At 38.1% G+C, this 22575-nt stretch overlaps 1 protein-coding gene across 8 annotated transcripts in view; it reads left to right on the forward strand.

Annotated features, from left to right (window-relative positions):
* The window catches only part of APC (APC regulator of Wnt signaling pathway), a 143625-nt gene that overhangs the window by 31252 nt on the left and 89798 nt on the right, over positions 1 to 22575 (forward strand). The window contains exon 1 of one of the 8 annotated variants that reach the window (XM_055436924.2): positions 6921 to 7134. The exons of the other annotated variants lie outside the window; for them this stretch is intronic. The gene's annotated coding sequence lies outside the window, so the exon portion shown is untranslated. Of the gene's footprint in view, positions 1 to 6920; positions 7135 to 22575 lie in introns of those variants that run through there. 8 annotated transcript variants of the gene reach the window in all.

Here is a 22575-nt window from a genome sequence, read left to right on the forward strand (position 1 = left end):
TTGATTTGCAACTGCCATACTGTTCTGATCACTATAGTTTTATAATATAGTTGGAAATCAGGACATGTGATGGCTCCTTCTTTTTTTTCCCCCCCAAGATTCCTTTGGCTATCTTGGGTCTTTTGTGGTTCCATAGACAGTTTAGGATTGTTTGTTCTGTTTCTGTAAAAAATGCTATTGGAGGTTTGAAAGGGATAACACTGAATCTGTAGATCACTTTGGGTAGTATGGACATTTTAACAATGTTAATTTTTCCAGTCAGTGAGCTTGGAATATCTTTCCCTTTATTTATGTCTTCAGTTTCTTTCATCACTGACTTATAATTTTCACTGTACAGATCTTTCACTTCCTTGGTTTAAATGTATTCCTATGTACATTCCTTTTACATTTGGCATAATTTTAACCATCTTTAACTGTGCCAAAAGTATAATCAACCAAGCTGTTATTATCAATCATTGAGTTTGTTTCTAAAATTTCCTTTGTGGAAACAATGCTGAGTATCTGTGAATATTGATATTTTCATCTGATTGTATGTAAGATCATTTAATTGGACTTACTTCAGTATAACCATTTTATTTTTATGCACTCATTTATTTAGTTTTGGTTGTGCTGGGTCTTCATTGCTGCATGTAGACTTTCTCTAGTTGCAATGCGGTGGGGTACTCTTTGCTGTGGTGCAGGGGCTTCTCATTGTGTTGGCTTTTCTTGTTGTGGAGCAGGGGCTCTAGGCACACAGGCTTCAGTAGCTGTGGCTTGTGGACTCTAGAATGTGGGCTCAGTAGTTGTGGCGAACAGGTTTCCTTGCTCTGCAGTTTGTGTAATCTTCCCAGACCAGGGATCAATCCATGTCCCCTGCACTGGCAGGCAGATTCTTATTCACTGTACCACCAGGAAAGTCCAGTATAAGCATTTTAAGGATTTTGAAAAGCTACTGCTTATTTTTTTTTAATGTAGCCTCACTGACCCATAATATTATTTTAAAATATCATTGTCTTCTTAATAGGTGAGAATGATGTTGTTTTGTCTTTATTTCTTTGATTTCTTACTGCAGTGGAACGTTTTCTGTATATTAGTCCCTGTTGTTTTTCTCATGTTAATTGCTGGTACATGACTAGAAAGCTTTTTGACAGGAAGAAAGAAGTTTGTTTTTTTCCTCTGTAAGCAGATGCATTAGGCTGTATAGCACTCTGAATTTAAAAACATTTCAAAACGGTCTCCCTATTGTAGTGCAATAGGAGCTTTGATAGCAGAAGCTGGAGTGATGCATGGTGCTTCGCAGTTCTGACAGTACGCACCTATGCCTGGACCTCATCCTCAGAGATTGTGACTTAATGATGTTTTTAAAACTTCTCAAGCTCCTAAAGTGATTCTGTTGTGCAGCCACCTAACCTCAGGAACTTAACCCCAAGTCTGCATCACACTTATTTCACCTAGAGGGCCCAGGGTTTTTATTTAAAGCATTCCATTTCATCTGTAGATGGTTACATTTTACAGTAATATTCATTATTCAGCATTTGCGTTACTATTATTCCTTGCGGGATCTGCATTGCATGCCCTTTGGAGATTAATTTCAAATCATTCCTTATACTAATAGGACTTAATAAACAGCATTTATGGTGTACACCATGAGACGTTCATGGTACAGTCGGGTGCAGCTCTCCCCTAGAATTCTTGCAGTCAGGACGAGGAAAGGAGATGTACACAGAGGAACCAGTATGTTTGTACCATAAAAGAGGTAGGAACAACTCAGGGAAGACGAGGGTGGATTGAGTCTAGGTGGAATGGTCGATTATTTCATGGAAATCTATGTTTAAGCTGAACCTTGATTCAGACTAATAGAGCAATTAATAGTCCTTTACTTGTAAAAAGTGTTTCATAAAGTTTGTCCATACTTACACATTTGATCCTTATAACAGCTCTGTGAAATAAGCCAAACAGTTGTTCTCATTTTACAGATGAAAGGGTAGTCAAGTCAAATAGAATCAAGTAGAATAGTTGTAACATCCGGAGTCCATAGAGCTATGAAATGAAAGATTCAGAACTCTAAACCTGATTCTTCAGTTGTATACACTGGAGCCTTCTACTGTACCACATTATAGTAAAGGCAGAAAATTCTGTGTTTAAGGTGAGTTTTAGAATTGGCTAAGTTATATGCAGAGTACATCATGAGGAATGCTGGGCTGGAAGAAGCACAAGCTGGAATCAAGATTGCCAGAAGAAATACCAACAACCTCAGATATGCAGATGACACCACCCTTATGGCAGAAAGTGAAGAGGAACTAAAAAGCCTCTTGATGAAAGTGAAAGAGGAGAGTGAAAAAGCTGGCTTGAAGCTGAACATTCAGAAAACAAAGATCATGGCATCTGGTCCCATCACTTCATGGGAGATAGATGGGGAAACAGTGTCAGACTTTATTTTTTTGGGCTCCAAAATCACTGCAGATGCTGATTGCAGCCATGAAATTAAAAGATGCTTACTCCTTGGAAGGAAAGTTATGACCAACCTAGATAGCATATTAAAAAGCAGAGACATTACTTTGCCAACCAAGGTCCGTCTAGTCAAGGCTATGGTTTTTCCCGTGGTCATGTATGGATGTGAGAGTTGGACTGTGAAGAAAGCTGAGCACCGAAGAATTGATGCTTTTGAATTGTGGTATTGAAGAAGACTCTTGAGAGTCCCTTGGACTGCAAGGAGATCCAACCAGTCCATCCTAAAGGAGATCTATCCTGGGTGTTCATTGGAAGGACTGATGCTAAAGCTGAAACTCCAGTACTTTGGCCACCTCATGCGACGAGTTGACTCACTGGAAAAGACTCTGATGCTGGGAGGGATTGGGGGCGGAAGGAGAAGGGGACAACAGAGAATGAGATGGCTGGATGGCATCACCGACTCGATGGCCATGAGTTTGAGTGAACTCCGGGAGTTGGTGATGGACAGGGAGGCCTGGTGTGCTGCGATTCATGGGGTTGCAAAGAGTCGGACATGACTGAGTGACTGAACTGAACTGAACTGAAGTGATTAGTTTGGTGGCTCAGACAGTAAAGTGTCTGCCCTACAGTGCGGGAGACCCGGGTTCAATCCCTGGGCTGGGAAGATCTCCTGGAGAAGGAAATGGCAACCCACTTTAGTATTCTTGCCTGAAAAATCCCATGGACGGAGGAACCTGGTAGATCACAAAGAGTCAGACAGGACTGAGTGACTTCACTTTCACTTTCAAGTGAAAGCTTTTTTCACTTGAAAAAAGTTTCACTTTTATTTCAACTTTTTAGTTTGATTGGACTGGTATTAGGGTGCAGATTTTAGAATAGTTGAAGATAAAACTTTAGTGCAGTTTAGGCAGAATAATGGCTCCCTAAAGATGTCTGGAGAGTCGGACACGACTGAGCGACTGAACTGAACTGAACTGAACTGAAAGATGTCTACTTCCTAATCCCCAGAACCTGTGAATATGTTGGATTATGTTGCAGAAGGGAATTAAGGCTAAAGATAGAATAAAGTTGCTGAGGAGAGACCCTGGATTGTCCGATTGTGGAGGTGGGCCAGTGTAAGAACAGTCTAAAGTGAGTCCTTGAGAATGGAAGTGAGAAGAGAAGAGCGAGAGTCAGAGAAAGAGCTGATGACAGAGGGAGCAAAGTGACAGTGCTGTGGCCTGAGCGCGGTCTACCACCGCTGGTTTTGAAGATGGGGGAGAGCCCTTGACCCGAGACTGTCTTTGGTCTCTAGAAACAGGAAAGGGCAAGAAACAGGTTCTCCCTGGAGCCTCCTGAAAGAAGTAAAGCCCTGCAGACACCTTGATTTTAGCTCAGTGAGACCAATTTTGGAACTTGCTTTTTGAAGTAACACAGAACATATATATTATATGAAGACTGTGTATGTATCTCCTACTTAGTCTCTACAGCACTAAAAATCCCATTGCCTTTATAACATTTCAGCTCCTTCTCGTGTCCCATAAAAACTAGAAAAGAGAGGAGAATTGGTCTTCAGAACCAGTTGGTCTTTGAAATGTGACTGACTTTATTTTCTTCTTATGCTTTTTTGTCATACCCTAACTCGGTACAAATCTAAAGACTGGAAGGTTGTTAAATGAATTTGAGGTTTATTTGATTGCTTAGCCCCTGGAGAACCTACACTAGCACATGCCTTTTCAATACATAATTATATTTTTAAAGAAAAAAACTTTCATTGATCTCTTTGTAGGCATTAATCTAGTCTGTTCTATTTGAGGTCTCCAGTAAACAAAGAGTTGAGTATTAACAAAGCGCAGGAGTCAAAATAGCTGCATTCAGAGCACTGGTTTTAACTTATTTTTTACTAGTTGATATCGTTGCCCATATTCTTGTCAGTTTTTGAAATCACAAGTGTTAAACTGGGCCTAACATGTTCATGTCAAAATGGAATGCAAAGTTTAAGATATTAAGAATCCTATTATTTCTATTCAGAATAGAATCCTATTCTTTCTATTCTATTTTTTTTTTAAGTTACAGAATGTTCAGAGGGTTTTTTTTGTTTTCTTGACGTGAACTATGCATTCGTATTTATAACATTTATTTGAAAAGTGAAAGTGTTGGTCACTCAGTCGTATCCAACTCTTTGCAACCCCCTGGCAGATTCTTTACTGTCTGAGTCACCGGGGAATCCCTCAGCATTTACTTGTGAATATTTATTAAAAACAGACGAGCTAATCCTAATGAGCACAGATCATTTGAAGTCAGCGACTGTTTGTTGGTATAGTCTTATAATAGCCTTAATAGACCACTTATTTCTGTAGTAAATTTTGTTCAGAAAATATTTTTAATGCATAGATATATGTTGCTTGAGTGATGACATTTTTATATGAATAGGGGTGGCAGGAGCTTTATTCTGAGATACATATAAACCTACTAGCACAAATTAATGTTTCAGTGACCTCCATTGTTTCCAAATTTGTGCCAGTACATTTTGATTGTATGTTTTTAATTGTAGTTTTAAAAATAACTAAGTATACAGAAAGATATACGTTACCATATGTAAAATAGATAGCCAGTGGGAATCTGCTGTATGATTCAGGGGGATGGGATGGGATGGGAGGTGGGAGGGAGACTTGAGAGGGAGTATACCTATGTACATATGGGTATACATATGTGTGCCTATTGCTGATTCATGTTGATGAATGGCAGAAACCAATACAATATTGTAAAGCAATTATCCTTCAATTAAAGTAAATTTTTAAAATAGCTAAATATATTGTTATACAAAATTCAAATCAAACTTGTGGAATTGTTAAGAAACAGGGTTTGAAAATCTTACTGAAAAAAACTCAGTTGAAAACATTGTAAAATGTAAAATTTTTAGATTGGCTTGTTTTTTTATTTGAATTATATTGATTGGTGAATGTATAATGGTCATAGCTTTCTGTAAAATTTTGTCATTTGAATCACTAACTTGTATAACACATGTAATAAACATTTAGACAAATACTTTGGCTGCAAACTGGTGTACTAAATAATAGCTTGAATCATAGAGTCAGGAGTTGTTTCTTAGGGTACTAAGAAGTTATTTTAAAAGCTTTTAAAATGTATTCTGTGTTCAGAAGGGTACTTTTTCTTTCCAGAAGCTTTAGGCCTTATTCTGAATTTGTCACAAATAGTTGATGACTAAATAAGTCCTAGTCAATGAATCATGCACTTTCAGTAAGAGAGTCTTGAAAGCCTTTTGTAAAATTAAGTCATCTTGACAAAAGAGATATTTAGGACAGAACCAAATTGATTAATGTTTCTTTTCAGATATCAAGGGAAAGTGTTTCTAAATATATTTAAACTTAAATTTCCTAATTACTAACAATATGTGAGTCATTTGTTAATTCAACAGATATTTAGGGAGTATTTGCTTTATAAGCATTATAATATAGAGACAAAGAAAAGAAAAAAGTATCCAAAAGCAGAAATTACTCCATAATCCACCTTCCAAGGATAACTGCTGTGAATATCCACTCTGTGTACATCTATGGGCATTTTGCTTTTTGTCCATTACTTTTCTAATTTATACCATTTTTATTAAAATGAAATTGCTCCAGATACGCTGTTTGATAGCTTGCTCGGTGCTTTTCTTGCTATTAATTTGAAAAATTAAGATTATAATAAATATATTTCATTTAAAAACCTAAAGTTAAGTATTCTTTTAAATTTGAAATAGATCATGAAAACTGATTCCCCACACCCCTCACATTTTAAACCAGATTTTAAATCCAGTTTAAATCCTTGACAATTTGGATTTTGTCCTTCTAACTAATAAAAAATAATTCAAGCTTTACTTGGTTAAATTTAAGTGAAATGTGGAATTTGCATTGCAATAGTTAGGCCACAGATTAGTAGTGACTCATAGCATTTACTGTGTCAGGATGTGTTCTGAATACAGCTTCGTATATATTAACTCCTCTATTCAACGTTTCTATTCCCATTTTGTGGGGGAAATTAAGCACTGAGCCTTTAAGTGACTAAAGTCACACAGCTAGTAAATCAGAGGAGCAGAAGATTTAACCCAGACTGTGACTCCATGATTTTGGTCTCAACCACTTTTCTGTACTGCCTTCATAGCTTTTCTGGAAACTTGTGTTTTTAATTCATAGTTCCAGTGACTTACCTAGCTAATCGGTGATTTGCAATGTAGCATTGTTTTGATACATTTAGTAGAATTCTTTTTCTCTGTGCTGCAAGCCTGTAAGTCTTAGCAAGTAACGAATGAGATGTAATTTGTTACTTACCCACCCACCTCTAGTATCTCGTGCTAATAATCTTTCTGCCCCGTGGACCTCCCGCACCCCACTGTTTCTGCTTGTCAGCTTCCGTCGGCTGCAGTGGGTGGCCCGGAGGTAGAGTCGGGGGGCGCTAGGTGCCGTCCTGGGCTCGGAGCCGTGCGGCGGGGCGGGGCGGGGCCCTCGCGTTGCTGCCCTTTGAGGGCAGAGTGCGAGTCGGAAAGAGGCGCGTGGAGCCGCTGTGTAATCGCTGGATGCGGACCAGGGCGCTCCCGTTCCCGTCGGGGACCTGCCGATTGGCTGCGCGCGCGCACACGTGACCGACATGTGGCTGTAGTGGCGCAGCCCGCCTGGGTGTCACTGGAGACGGGATGGAGGTGCTGCTGCTGGGCTCGGAAATGGGGTAGGTGCTGGAGCTGCTCCGGCCGGCTTGCGGCCTGGGGTGAGAGCGGGCGGGGTGCGAGGGGAGGCAATTTTCCCTTGCACTGTCTAAAGCCGATGGCCTTACCTTGGCACAGGGTCTGCAGGCACACGCCAAGCGAAAAGGCAGGGGCGTCTCCCCCCACCTCCCTCTACTGCAGCACCGGAGATGGATTTCCTGTGCTTCTGATCCTGGGATTTTGACAGAAGAGGGAGAAGGGGGAGGGGTACGAGTGTTAAGGGGAGACTGGTGAGAGAGAGCTGTTTTCGAAGCTAGAAAGAGGTTTTGTTTTTATAATGCCTGTTGACAGAGTAGAGTGGAATAATAGTATCTAAGGAAACGGGTAGAGGACAACAAAGAATGGAGCATGTTCATGGCAGGAGCTCTAGCCCATTGAAAGGCTGCTTTTCCTCCCCGGCCACAGGGACACATGCAGTGGTAGCCAAGAGGGGATAACAAAGCTGCTGCTGATGGCTGATGTGAACCTTGTGGAGAGGGCAGCTTGGGAGAGGAGGAAGAGGTGGAGGCAGGTACTGCAGAGCTTGAGTGGTGGCTTTGGTTGATTGGTGAAATTTTGGTTACCAAAGAGCCTGCTTTTGCAAACGGTCTGAGTGAAGATACCAGTGCCTTTGTTACTTTGAAGTCACAACCCTAGTGCCTTTTTGCAGATGACTGCAGCAGTGCTTTCTCCCACCCAGGCTGAAATGATAACTGCAGAGGAGTAAGAACCCTCGCAGCAATGCTGTTGGTTAAAGTCTTTTTATAAAAAGCCATAGTTTATAATTAACAACCTCTATAGAAGAAATTATTTAGATTTTTTAAAGTAGGAAGAATATCTGACTATGAATGTTTTGGCAGTGGAATGTATCAGACACTTTGATTCTATATCACAGAAGAGATGTTCAAATTCTTTGCTTCAAATAAATCCTGTAGGAAATCTTAATAAATTATGTATGAAGCAGTAGATCTTTTCCTTTGTTAGCATAGCTTTCTGCTATTAATTAGGTTATTCAAGAGTAAATCACTTTATAATGTAAATTACTTTGGGAAAAATTATTGTGATAAATTTTTTCATAGGCTTAATATTTAAGATCTGTATTAAGTATTTATATTACTCTTTGGTCACTTTTAGATATCATTGAATAAAGTCTATAGGCAAATATTTCAAATTAAAGCACCATGATTTTTCTTTTAGATATATTTCTGTCTAGTGAATATTCATAAGATATACTCTTGATATTGAGTCTTTTCATTGCACTGTTTCTTGTTCCTTTCATTAAATGTCTAAAAACATGTTTTCAGACTGAGTATAGTTTTAAATGCTGCCTTATCTTTATGCCTATTTATGGTAGCCAGCTTGTCACACCTTCCTACCCTCTGATCAGGATGGCAGTGGCTTTGTAAAACACTTCAGGGTCAATGTATCTTAAGTAACGTTTATGTATTAGAAAGTCTTGAAAGAACCTTTAATTTTTGTTTTAGAAATTTTTTTTCAAGATAAGGAATTGAACTTGAATAAAACTAGCCTGGTTTTCACTGATAAATAAGCAATTTTATTCTTTATTTTTAAAACTATTTTTGCTCTAAGAATTATTAATCATGTATATCAGGGTTAATAGTCCTTAGAAGCTCTTTTTAAAATCTGATGAAAATTGTACCTAGAATTTTAGATAATATATTAAATTTTTAAACGAAATTTGTTTGTTTTTTGTAGTATATCTAAATTTTCTAGAAGATCCTTTGAGATATTTTTCCAATAAGTTAAAGAAAATTTTAAGTGAAATTTAATAGCTAATGCCATTCATATCTTTGAACTCTGGTATAGTTTTTGAGAGTTTATGGTTCTTATTTTTATATAAATTATCTTATTTTACTATTTAAACAGCTCGGTGTAGCATTATTTTCATTTTAAATGATAGATTATTCCTAATTACGTATACTGTGACTTTATACAAGGTCATGTATTGTATATAAGGACATAAAGAATGTAAGTCTTCTGTTCTAACTGTAAAACTATTTTATAATGTCGCTTGTTGCATAACATACAAAATAGTATATAACAGAAATTACTTGAAAAGCAATATAAATCAACAAATCATTCACCGAATGAAAAAGAAATCTCGGTTTTAACGTTTTTAGCTATGGTGTAAGAATGCTTTGTAAAATACGTGGTAGCTAAGCAAGTGGAGATGCAGCAGTTTTCATAATGACATTCATAACATACTTTTTAAAGATCATCTTATTAATCAAATTAATATTTGTGCTAAATAGAACAGTATTAGATTGAAATTTTAGGGGGATTAAATAAGAAAGAGCTAAAGTATGAAAAGTTGGTTTCTTTCCCTTTATATTTATTATGAAATACCTAATATCAGACTATACTGTTGGCTTTAGTGGTCTTTGAAATTATTCATTGTTAATTAATATGGGTGGCTCAGATGGTAAGGAATCTGCCTGCGATGCAGGAGACCTGGGTTTGATCCCTGGGTTGGAAAAATCCCCTGGAGAAGGAAATGGCTACTCACTCTAGTATTCTTGCCTGAAGAATTCCATGGACAGAGGAGCCTGGCAGGCTACAGTCCATGGGGTTGCAAAGTGTTGGACACAACTGAGCATCTAACACTTTTACAATTGTTATGGTCAGAATGGAGCTATTGAGTTCAGAAGTTAAATATTCCTAAGTATGTGTGTGAAGTGAATCAAAGCTGTTAATTGCAGTCTTTCATGCCTTGTTCCTTAGATTTTTGCCATTTTCTCTGTTTTTAAAAGTAATCTCACGTCATTCAGCAGTCTTCTTATATTAAATGTTTTCTTTAATTTTGACCTCCCCCGCTTTGTATTTTTACTAATCTCTGAGTGTAATTTCACCTAGTACACAGGATAGGCTAGAGTAATATGATGTAGAGAAGTTGCCTTGAGGAAGTACATTCACTATGTAGCTGCTGCTGCTGCTGCTAAGTCACTTCAGTCGTGTCCAACTCTGTGTGACCCCATAGACGGAAGCCCACCAGGCTCCCCCGTCCCTGGGATTCTCCAGGCAAGAACACTGGAGTGGGCTGCCATTTCCTTCTCCAGTGTGTGAAAGTGAAAAGTGAAAGTGAAGTCGCTCAGTCGTGTCCGACCCTTAGCGACCCCAGGGACTGCAGCCTACCAGGCTCCTCCATCCATGGGATTTTCTAGGCAATTGTACTGGAGTGGCTTGCCATTGCCTTCTCCAACTATGTAGCTGAGTACCTACTAAATGCCAGACAATATAAAGGTACAAGAGTCAAATAAGACATGGAAACTAACCTTTAAGAAACTTACAGTAGAAATATTATGTGAAATATTATTGCTACTGCATTGAAAACACTGCTTTGGCTGCTCCTACAATCTTTAAAGATTTATATTATCTAAAATGTCTTCTAACATCAAGGAATGTGGTAGTTTGCTGTTTGAAACACAATGCCTTGTAAAATGTGCTTGGAATAGCAGATAATTCTGAAATTAAATTTCTTTCGAAGTATTAAGTGCCTTGAATGTAAAAGATGAAGTGATTTTAGATCTTCGAGCTGTAATAGTCAATAATTTGTGGTTCTTGGTTTCTGTAAGGTTAGAGGGAAAGTTACATAGGTCGTTTCTTGTTTTGATGTAGGTGACATCTCACTTGTTAGGTATGTTCTTGAAAATTATTTTTGTAAATCATGACATCATCAGTCCCACAAGGCAAGCTTTCACCCCTTTATTCCCACTCCCCTTATAGGCACTCATTCACATGTGTTCTTAAATATGCATTCAGTTCAGTCGCTCAGTCGTGTCCGACTCTTTGCAACCCCATGAACCACAGCACGCCAGGCCCCCCTGTCCATCACCAACTCCCGGAGTACACTCAAACTCATGTCCATTGAGTCGGTGATGCCATCCAGCCATCTCATTCTCTGTCGTCCCCGTCTCCTCCTACCCCCAATCCCTCCTAGCATCAGACTCTTTTCCAGTGAGTCAACTCGTCGCATGAGGTAGCCAAAGTATTGGAGTTTCAGCTTTAGCATCAGTCCTTCCAAAGAACACCCAGGATTGATCTCCTTGCAGTCCAAGGGACTCTCAAGAGTCTTCTCCAGCACCACAGTTCAAAAACATCAATTCTTCGGCGATCAGCTTTCTTTACAGTCCAACTCTCACATCCATACATGACCACGGGAAAAACCATAGCCTTGACTAGACGGACCTTTGTTGGCAAAGTAATGTCTCTGCTTTTTAATATGCTATCTAGGCTGGTCATAACTTTCCTTCCAAGGAGTAAGCGTCTTTTAATTTCATGGGTGCAGTCAGCATCCGCAGTGATTTTGAGCCCAAAAAAATAAAGTCTGACACTGTTTCCACTGTTTCCCCATCTATTTCCCATGAAGTGATGGGACCAGATGCCATGATCTTCATTTTCTGAATGCATTAATTCTTGTGAAATGTTCAGCATTTTGTGTTTTTTGTAGTTAATGAGGGTTTTTTTAATCGTGGTAAAATATACATACATAAAATTTACTAGCTCAACCAATTTTAGGTGTATATATAGTTCTGTGGCATTAACTATTGTTGTGAATGTATCACACAATTCATCTCTAGTTCTTTTTCACATTCCCAAACTGAAACTATACTGAGTAGGCACTGATTCTCCATTTCCTCCTTCCCAGTTCCTGGCAACCACCATTCCATTTTCTTTCCCTATGAATTTGACTTCCCTATTGGGGGTGGGAGGAGATGGGGACGACAGAGAATGAGATGGCTGGATGGCATCACCAACTCGATGGACATGAGTTTGAGTGAACTCCGGGAGCTGGTGATGGACAGGGAGGCCTGGTGTGCTGTGATTCATGGGGTCGCAAAGAGTCGGACACGACTGAGCGACTGAACTGAACTGACTGAACTGAGAACCTTGAATAAGATAAGTCTTCAGAGTTCATCCATGTTGTTGCATCTGTCAGAATTTCCACCTTTTTTGAGGCTGAATAATATTCCAGTGTGTGTATACTACATTTGTTTATCCATTCATTTTTTGACGGACACTTGGGTTGCTTTCATCTTTTGGTTTTTATGAATAACACTGCTCTGAACTTGGATGTGGAAATACTTATTTGGGTTCCTACTTTTTCTTCTTTGGGGTATTGTACCAAATTTATGTTTTTAATTTGTATAACTTTTTAACTTTTTTAACTCAATACTATTTTTTATTTTCTTAATACTATTTAAAAAATTTTTCAGGGGGGTGGCTACCATATACAACATGGGGCTTCCCCAATGGTTCATTGGTAAGGAATTTGCCTACAAGGCAGGAGACGTGGGATCCGTCCCTGAGTTGGTAAGATTCCCTGGAGGAGAGCATGGCAACCCACTCTATTCTTGCCTGAGAAATCCCATGGACAGAGGAGCCTAGTGGGCTACAGTCCATAGAGTCGCAAAGAGTCGAACACGACTGAAGTGAATTAGCACACATGCCCGCACACAGTATGTGTAATCTTAGTTTCTCTGCCAGGGAGTGAACATATGTCCCCTGCATTAGAAGCGTGGAGTCTTAACCACTGGTCTGCCAGCAAAGTCCCTCCGTACTGTTTTTAAGATCTATTTTACTTTCTGTCCATCTAGTTTGTGGTACTAAGCCTGCTATATAATGTTCTGTAATATCTATCAGATGGGAACGTCCTTAAGGTTTTTTTTCTGAATCTCTTTTACCACAAACTTTGCTATGGTATGCATCCTTGTATGAGACTTCCTATAGACTATTTTAGTAATGTATCAGTATAATAAATTACCCCAAATCTTAGTGGCTTAAACAAGAAATACTTAACACTTTGGAGTTTCTCTGGGGCAGAAATTCAGTAATGTCATAATTGGTTATATGGCTCACAGTCTCTCATAAAGTTAGTTAAGATGTCAGGCCTGCAATCATCTGAAGGTTTGCCTAGACTGGAGGATTAACTTCCTAGATTAACTCATACTCTGTTTCTCCTGACTGTTGGCAGAAGGCCTCACTTCTTTGCCATGAGCTGCTATAAAGGCCTGCTTGAAAGTCTCCATGACACTGCAACTGGCTTCCCCCAGTGATCCCAGAGAGAAATGGAGCAGGAAGGAAGCCTTTCATGACATAGTCTTGAAAGTCATACTCCATCACTTCTGCCATATCCTCTTCATTAGCAGTGAGTCACTTAGTCTAGACCACACAAGAGGAGATGGATAAAGCTTCAGTTTTTGAAGGGGTAAGGCCAAAGAAATTGTGGATGTATTTCAAGATCACTTCATGTCTGGTGAGATTTCACTGGAATTTATCCTTGGAAGAGGGATCACTGGATTATAGGATATTTTTCATATTGTTGTTTGTAACAAATTATCACAAACTTAGTGTTTAAAACAGCCCAAATTTATTATCTTACAACCTTGGAAATCAGAAGTCTGAAATGGTTTTCATTGGACCAAAATCATGATAGCAGCAGTGCTATGCTTTCTCCAGAGGCTGTTTGGTGAATCCATGTACCTGCTTTTTTCAGCTTCTAGAGTCCAACTGCATTCCTTGGTTCATGGCCTCTTCTTCGTCTTTATGCAAGCAACACAGTAAACCTCTATCTGACCCTCTGTTTCTGTCTTCACATCTCCTCTGACTCAGACTTTTCTGTTTGCTTCTTGTAAGAACCCTTGTGATTACAGCAGGTCTACTCATATAATTCAGGAAATTTTCCCAATATTAAGAAACTTCACTTGTTCACATCCACAAAGTCCCCTTAGCCATGAAAGGTAACACATTGACTGCCTTCCAGGATTGGTACGTGGACATCTTCGTGGGACTACTGTACTGTAGGCATACACATACAGTTCTTTTTCCTTTTTTTTTTTCAGATGCACACATGCAATTCTGAAGTGGTTTTTTTTTTTTTTAAGTTTTGTTTTTGTGAAGGAATGTTACTTTTTTGAGTAAATTCATATTTCATTTACCAAATTTGTTTATAGTATGGTATATAATAATGACTAACATGGTAACCATTTATCCATTGAAGAATATTGAAATATATGTTCTAGCTATTTTTAGAGTCTTAGTTTTATTATCATTTAATTTGTCAGTATATTAGCTACTTCTGATGTTGTTTAAAATAGAAGCTGAGAAACGTTAAAGGAGTGTGGCTGTACCTTTTAGTCTTGTTATACCATTTCTGTGGGTACTCTATCCAAACCTCATCTTCCTCACACTGTGATGTTACCTAGCCACAATGTGGTTCCAGTCCACATTTATGCAATTACCTCCAATTGTCTCAGCAAGGTGTGACTCTCATAAACTCTGTCAGTCTCTTGAGCCCAAACTTGCCTTTGAATTGTAGGTAATTTTTATCTTGGGGCTTCCCAGGTGGCTCAGTGGTAAAGAATCCACCTGCCAAGCAGGAGACACAGATTTGATCCTTGGGTCGGGAAGATCTCCTGGAGAAGGAAATGGCAACCCACTCTAGTATTCTTGCCTGGAAATCCCATGGACAGAGGAGCCTGGCAGGCTACAGTTCATGGGATTGCAAAAGAGTTGGACACAACTTAATGACTAAACAACAACAACAACTTGTGTGCCCGAGTCTCCTGTAAGTCGGAATCTTGAGACAAGACTTGTATGAAATACTTGCTTTGTGAAGTGATCCAGAAACAAGAGTAGCAGTGGCTTAGAAAATGTTAAATAGTGAAGAAGTACAGCCAGTATGTGTTCTCAAGTTGATCACCACTTCAGACAATTTGGAAAGCGGGGACTTTCAGAGGAGTGGTATAAAATTGTTTACCTAAGGAAAAGAATTATGCGTACTAGCTCCCATTCGCCTTTAGTCCCAACTCGTGTTCACTCTTACACAGGCTGTACATGCATGAATGTTGGGGACCCACACTGGAGTGTCACAGAGATCCTAGAACAGAAAGCAAAGGATGCCTGGTGCAGTCATGCCGTGAGCTGTGTTTGGTGCGGCAGTGACTACAGTTAAAATGAGCCAAGGGAATGTAAGATGAGACGAGAATGTCTGATTTGTTTGCATACAGAACCTGTTTCCCCTTCCTACTGGCATATTATCCATTTGCTAGATTATAAGATATTGAGAATAAGGAACATGTCAGTTTATCTTTTCAGTGTTGTAGAGCTGCTAGAGTTCCACATACTTGTGGATTAGAACCATAGAAAAGTATTCTCTCACAGTACTGGGACTAAAAGTACAAAATCACAGTGTCGGCCAAGTTGAAACCTTCTAGAGACTCTGAGACTCTGTTCCCCGCCTTTCTCCCTGGCTGGTGGTAGTTGCTGGCATTCTCTGGCGTTCCTTGGGTTGCAGCTGCCTCACTCCAGTCTCTGCCTCCATTGTCACTTGGCATTTTCCCTGTGTCTCTGGTCATTTCTTCACATGGCCTATTTTTAGGGATGCCAGTCATTGGGTTTAGGGCCAGTCCTAATCCCATAGGACCTTATCTTAATTTGATTACATCTGCAAAGATCCTTTTTCCAAGTGAGGCCATTTTTCACAAGTTCCAGGGATTAGCTACTAGTGACTCAACGTATTTTGGGAAACCTGATTCACCCCCATGAAACCTCCCTATAATATTTGCATGGTGTCTTGGGAATAATTTAGTTTTCAGATGTTTCTCGATTTGAATTGTACAGAAAGAAATCCATCATCTTACTTTTTTAACGGGAAAGTCATCTTGGACAGTCTCTGAATTTGTGCCCTCTTTTTACTCTTCTTTGCTCTCTGTGGCTGTTTATTCTTGCATGTATTTATCTTTTTGTGACTTGCACTGAATGTTTTGGGAGTCACGAAACTATTAGATACAAACCTTGTCCTAAAGGTGGGAAACAGCGTGGCGGATTCATGTCGATGTAAGGCAGAACCAGTACAGTGTCCTAAAGTAATGAGCCTCCAATTTAAATAATAAAAAAAAAAATTTTTTTTAAGTAATACAAAAAAAAAAGAGGTGGGAAACAAAACTTGCCAAAGTAAAATGGAATAATTAGAAAACAGTTAAACCAAGTTGTATAGTATTTACTGAACAATTACCAGGAAGACTCATTATTGGCTTGTGGAAGACAGACTTTTTTGTTGTTGTTGTTTAAAAAAACATAGCAATTTAAAGTGACATTTAAACATTAGCAGCTGATGTCATAGTCATAGCCAATATGATTCTTTAAGCATACAGTAATTCCTGAGTACATTCATCTTTGCCTTTTTTTTTTTTTGCAAGTTTTAAGTAAGAGTATTTTCCCCTATGACTTGTGATACAAATTTTGGAAGGTTTTTATGTGAGGAAACAGAATTGGGCTTTAAAGTATACCAAAGCAGAGCGGGAAAAGAATGGGGCATTCAAAAAAGAGATGATTTCTGAGCAGAAGTACAAAATAGTTTGTATGGAAGAGTGAAGAGGGAATTAGTTAAAGAGAAGGGTTATTTTGGAACTTAATAGAAAATAAGTTTGGAATGAAGATTGGTATTAAGTACACTAGATCGTGAAAGCTACGTAGAGGTAGGAGCATGGTCTTAGGAGCATGAGCATTGAGAAAAAATATGACTTCAAAATTTTGGCTCAGCCATTTGATCTGTGTTTTTAGGAAAGTTACTTGCCATTTTTGAAGTCCCATCTTCCTTAACTCTAAAATACGAAGTGATACCTACATCACAGTTGGTGAAGATTAAACTACATACACACACACGCACACGCACAGATATGTATATGGCACTTATATGACCTGTTGTAAATATGCAATAAATGGTAGACTTTCTACATTTCATCAAGTAGAAAGATTAGCAGATATACAGAGGATTTAAATAATATGCTACAGGTATTAGCATATTATATACCTGTTTTAGAACTTTATACACTTTCCTTTTTTAAAAATTTCAGTCAGATATTTATGAAAATTAGTCATGTTCTTGATAACAGGGCAAACTTTTAAAAATTCAAAATAATAGCATTTGTAGGCAACAGTCTCCAGTAGGTCTAATAAACAATAAATCAGTGGCAAGAAAAAGATGACTCACAAGTCATTTTATATAGCTAATAATTGAGAAAAATCTTAAGTACCCCTGAGTCAAAGAAGTCAATATTGAAATTATAAATTATCAAGAAATAAAGAGGGAACCACTTCATACTAAAACCTATGAAATATGGCTAAAGCTATACTGAGGAGAAACTTAGTATTATACCTTAAATTATTATTATTAAAGAAGAAAGAAATGAACATGGAAATAAAGGCAGTAAATGAATTACTGGTCAATTTAAATAACAATAAAGAACAAAATAAGCCAGTGGAAAATAAGAGGATATAATTAGTAAAGGTAAATTCAGAAATGAATAAAATAGAATACAAAATAGTGGAAAGGATATATAACACTAACAGTGGATTTTGGGAGGAGTTAAAGATGAATAAAATAGGTGAAACCCGGTAAAGCTGGGTTAAAGGAACAAAAGATAAAAAGAGCGTGAATGGGAAAGGAGACACATTTTAAAGAGACTGTATACAATGCTCTGCTTATACTTGAAAAGCTAGAGAAGATGGATAATTTATGGGTGAATCGTTAATGAATCAAATTGATACAGGAAGATGAAGAAACAATGAAAAGGCTTAACAACAGAAGAAAATTTTAAATACTCAAAAATCTTTCATCTAAACAAACACTTTGTGATCTGAATTCTAGCTGACTTTCAAAGACTAGATAAGTTGTTTTTCAAACTATCTAGACCATATAAAATTAGCATAAAGTTAATTTAAACCCGCAATTTAAAATACTGTAAATTTCAGTCATATTGTGATTTCTTTCATAAAAATTAACATGAAATACTGAGCAATGAACAAAGTAGTAAAATTAATAAAATATGAACAGGTAGGGTTTATTGCAGAAATGGAGGATGGATCAAAATGAGAAAATATGGTAACTGACAGCATCAGCAGATTAAAAGAAAAACTGTATGGTTATGTTTTATCATAAATAGAGGAAGGCAATAGAATGGGAAAGACTAGAGATCTCTTCAAGAAAATTAGAGATGCTAAGGGAACATTTCGTGCAAAGATGGGCTCAATAAAGGACAGAAACAGTATGGAACTAACAGAAGCAGAAGATATTAAGAAAAGATGGCAAGAATACACAGAAGAACTATAGAAAAAAAGATCTTCGTTACCCAAGTAACCACGATGGTGTGATCACTCACCTAGAGCCAGACATCCTAGAGTCCAAAGTCAAATGGGCCTTTGGAAGCATGACTATGAACAAAGCTAGTGGAGGTGATGGAATTCCATTAAGCTATTTCAAATCCTAAAAGATAATGCTGTGAAAGTGCTGCACTCAATATGCCAGCAAATTTGGAAAACTCAGCAGTGGCCGCAGGACTGGAAAAGGTCAGTTTTCATTCCAATCCCGAAGAAAGGCAGTGCCAAAGAACGCTCAAACTGCCACACAACTGCACTTATCTCACATGCCAGCAAAGTAATGCTCAAAATTCTCCAAGCCAGGCTTCAACAGTACGTGAACCAAGAACTTCCAGATGTTCAGGCTAGATTTAGAAAAGGCAGAGGAACCAGAGATCAAATTGCCAACAATTGCTGGCTCATCGAAAAAGCTCGAGAGTTCCAGAAAAATATCTACTTCTGTTTTATTGACTATGCCAAAGCCTTTGACTGTGTGGATCACAACAAACTGGAAAATTCTTCAAGAAATGAGAATACCAGACTGCCTTACCAGCCTTCTGAGAAACCTGTATGCGGGTCAAGAAGTAACAGTTAGAACCAGACATGGAACAACGGACTCGTTACAAATAGGGAAAGGAGTACGACAAGGCTGTATATTTTCACCCTGCTTATTTAACTTATATGCAGAGTACATCATTTGAAATGCCACGCTGGAATCAAGATTGCCGGGAGAAATATCAATAACCTCAGATATGCAGATGACACCACCCTCATGGCAGGAAGTGAAGAGAAACTGAAGAACTTGTTGATGAAAGTGAAAGAGGAGAGTGAAAAGTTGGCTTAAAGCTCAACATTCAGAAAACTAAGATCATGGCATCCTGTCCCATCACTTCATGGGAAATAGATGGGGAAACAGTGGTAGACTTTATTTTTTGAGGCTTCAAAATCACTGCAGATGCTGATTACAGCCATGAAATTAAAAGACACTTGCTCCAAAAAAAAAAAAAAGACACTTGCTCCTTGGAAGAAAAGCTATGACCAACCTAGACAGCATATTAAAAAGCAGAGACATTACTTTGCCAATAAAGGTCTGTCTAGTCAAAGCTATGGTTTTTCCAGGAGTCATGTATGGATGTGAGAGTTGAACTATAAAGAAAGCTGAGCACCAAAGAATTGATGCTTTTAAACTGTGGTGTTGGAGAAGACTTGAGAGTCCCTTGAACTGCAAGAAGATCCAAGGATGCAAGGAGACATCCTAAAGGAAATTGGTCCTGAATATTCATTGGAAGGACTGATGCTGAAACTGAAGCTCCAATACTTTGGCCAGCTGATGCGAAGAACTGACTACTTGGAAAAGACCCTGATGCGGGAAAGATTGAAGGCAAGAGGAGAAGGGGATAGACAGAGGATGAGATGGTTGGATATCATAACCGATTCAATGGACATGAGTTTGAGTAAGATCTGGGAGTTGGTAATGGACAGGGAAGCCTGGCATGCTGCAGTCCATGGGGTCGCGAAGAGTCAGACACAACTGAGCGACTGAACTGACTGATGCATTATCAAAACGTGCTATAAAATCATTTAGAAGCCACTCCTAAAATTATTTTTAAATAAAAGGGAAATACCTGAATGTTAAAAATATTTGTTAAAAATATTTACTGAAATCTAAGAGTAAGATTTTTAAATGGTGAATTATGATATCATTTCTATTAAAATCAGGAATAAGATCACTGTTAAAATATTATTTTGAAGTTGATTCAAGCTAACAGTATGACAAAAAGAGGTCTAATTATTAGGAAAGAAAAGACAAAATTATCACTTCTTATGGTGATTGCAGCCATGAAATTAAAAGACGCTTACTCCTTGGAAGGAAAGTTATGACCAACCTAGATAGTATATTAAAAAGCAGAGACATTATTTTGCCAACAAAGATCCGTCTAGTCAAGGCTATGGTTTTTCCAGTGGTCATGTATGGATGTGAGAGTTGGACCCTGAAGAAAGCTGATCGCCGAAGAATTGATGCTTTTGAAGTGTGGTGTTGGAGAAGACTCTTGAGAGTCCCTTGGACTGCAAGGAGATCCAACCAGTCCATCCTAAAGCAGATCAGTCCTGGATGTTCATTGGAAGGACTGATGCTAAAGCTGAAATTGCAATACTTTGGCCACCTCATGCGAAGAGTTGATTCATTGGAAAAGACCCTGATGCTGGGAGGGATTGGAGGCAGGAGGAGAAGGGGACGACAGAGATTGAGATGGCTGTATGGTATCGCCGACTCGATGGACATGAGTTTGAGTGAACCCTGGGAGTTGGTGATGGACAGGGAGGCCTGGCGTGCTGTGATTCATGGGGTCGCAAAAAGTCAGACACGACTGAGCGACTGAACTGAACTGATAGATTATATGATTACATACCCAGAAAATCTATAGGAAAAGACTGTTAGAATTCATAGGATAATTGGATAAGGTGGTTCCATAAGGGGTATGTATTATATAAAATAATACTAGTGTTAGCAAATTTGGTGTTTCACTCATGGCAAATCAAATAACCAAAAAGCTGGAAATCAATTCGATACAAAATGCACAGGGCCTTTTCTTGGGAAAAAAAAAAATAGAAAATTTGATTGAATTATTCCTGACTGAGGTAAGATTTTTTAATCTGTTTCAAATTCATATAAATGTAATACAGTTACAGTTCTATGTATATATGAGAATTTAGCATAGTTAAGTGAAAAAGAAATATTTTAATTAATCATTCTGTAATTGGTTATTCGTATGAGAGTCAATTCAGTTAAACCACTCATAGTATAAAAAAAATTCTAAATGAATTAAAAATCTTAATGTAAAAAATAATTTCTGATACAAGCTAGTGAGTTAAAACTCACTTGGTTTATCACTTCTTTCTCCTAAGACCTCATTGTGAAGTGATACTAACAAACAACAGTTAAAAGAATGTGCTGACAGTGTCACAGAATGAAAGGGAGCAGGTGCAGGTTGTTTCTGGAAGAGGAAGAAGTCGTGGAAATTAAAGATGATCACTGAAGTATAAAGCCCTTACGACTTCCCAGGTCTCTTTTCAGGCTACTTCTCATTTAAGAAAAAATACTAGGGAATACTTTCCTAGTCCAGTGATTAGCACTTGATGCTTTCACTGCCATGGGCCTGTGTTCAGCCCCTGGTTTGAGAATTAAGATCCTGCAGACTGCATGGTGCAGCCAATAAATAAATAGTAACATATTAATTTTGAAATTTCCAGTAGCCTTTGAAATTATGTGCGCTACCTTAAGGGGCTTGAAAACCAGAATTGTGAATTCGTGCCCTGGGCCAGGGGTTAGCAGATTGCTCCTGTTGTTGAAAACAGTTTTATTTGAACAGTCATGTGCATTTATTTATGTATTGTCTGTGGCTGCTTTTGTGCTCCAGCAACAGAGTCAAGTAGTTGCGACAGAAATCATATCGTTTACAAAGACTTATTATCCAGCCCTTGTAGAAAATTATCCAACCTCTGTTCCAGGTAATTTTGGTGGCCATCTTGGAAATTGCCCTCACTTGGAATGGACTTTAACAGAGTCCAGCCAATGAATGTAGCCGTTTACAAATGTAAAGGAAAGGAAGGGGTGGGGAAAGAATATAGCAGATAGGAGACTGATTATCTACCTGGCTTTAGTAGAAAAGAGGAAGAGAATGAAGAATAAGTACCTCTATTGTTGTTAAATAAAGAGAAAATTAAAAATGCGTGAGGTGCAGAATTACTTCTTTTAATCTGACTTGTTAAAGTTTCCTATTTCTTGAGATTTTTGGTTTATTTCTTCATTTTCAATTATGATTTCATTTTTAAAAATTTCCTGTCCTAATTAGAACTTCCAGGATTATGATGTAACAGTAGAGAATCCTTATCGTGCTTTTGATTTTAAAAAGAATGCCTCTAGTATTTCAGTATTAAGAATGACATTTAATGTTTTTGGCAGATCCTCTCTGTTTCCAATTCATTGAGTTTTTATCTTGAGTAGATAATGACTTTTTCCAAATGTTTGTTCTTTATTGAGATGATCATATGGTTTTTCTTCTTTAATGTTTTAATGAAGTGAATGACACATGTAAATCATCCAGTGCTAAACCATCTTTGCATTCTTGGAGTAAACTCAGCTTGATTCTGCTATAGTTTCTTTATACTTTTGTGTTCTATTTCCTGACACTTTGTTTAAGATATTTGTGTCAGTATTCATAAGTGATGTTAGCCTATGATTATCTTTTTCACAGTACCTTTGACTT

Source organism: Moschus berezovskii, chromosome 9, assembly GCF_049115385.1.
Source record: "Moschus berezovskii isolate FMDL1 chromosome 9, NW_MosBer_1.0, whole genome shotgun sequence".
Classification (NCBI taxonomy): Eukaryota; Metazoa; Chordata; class Mammalia; order Artiodactyla; family Moschidae; genus Moschus; species Moschus berezovskii.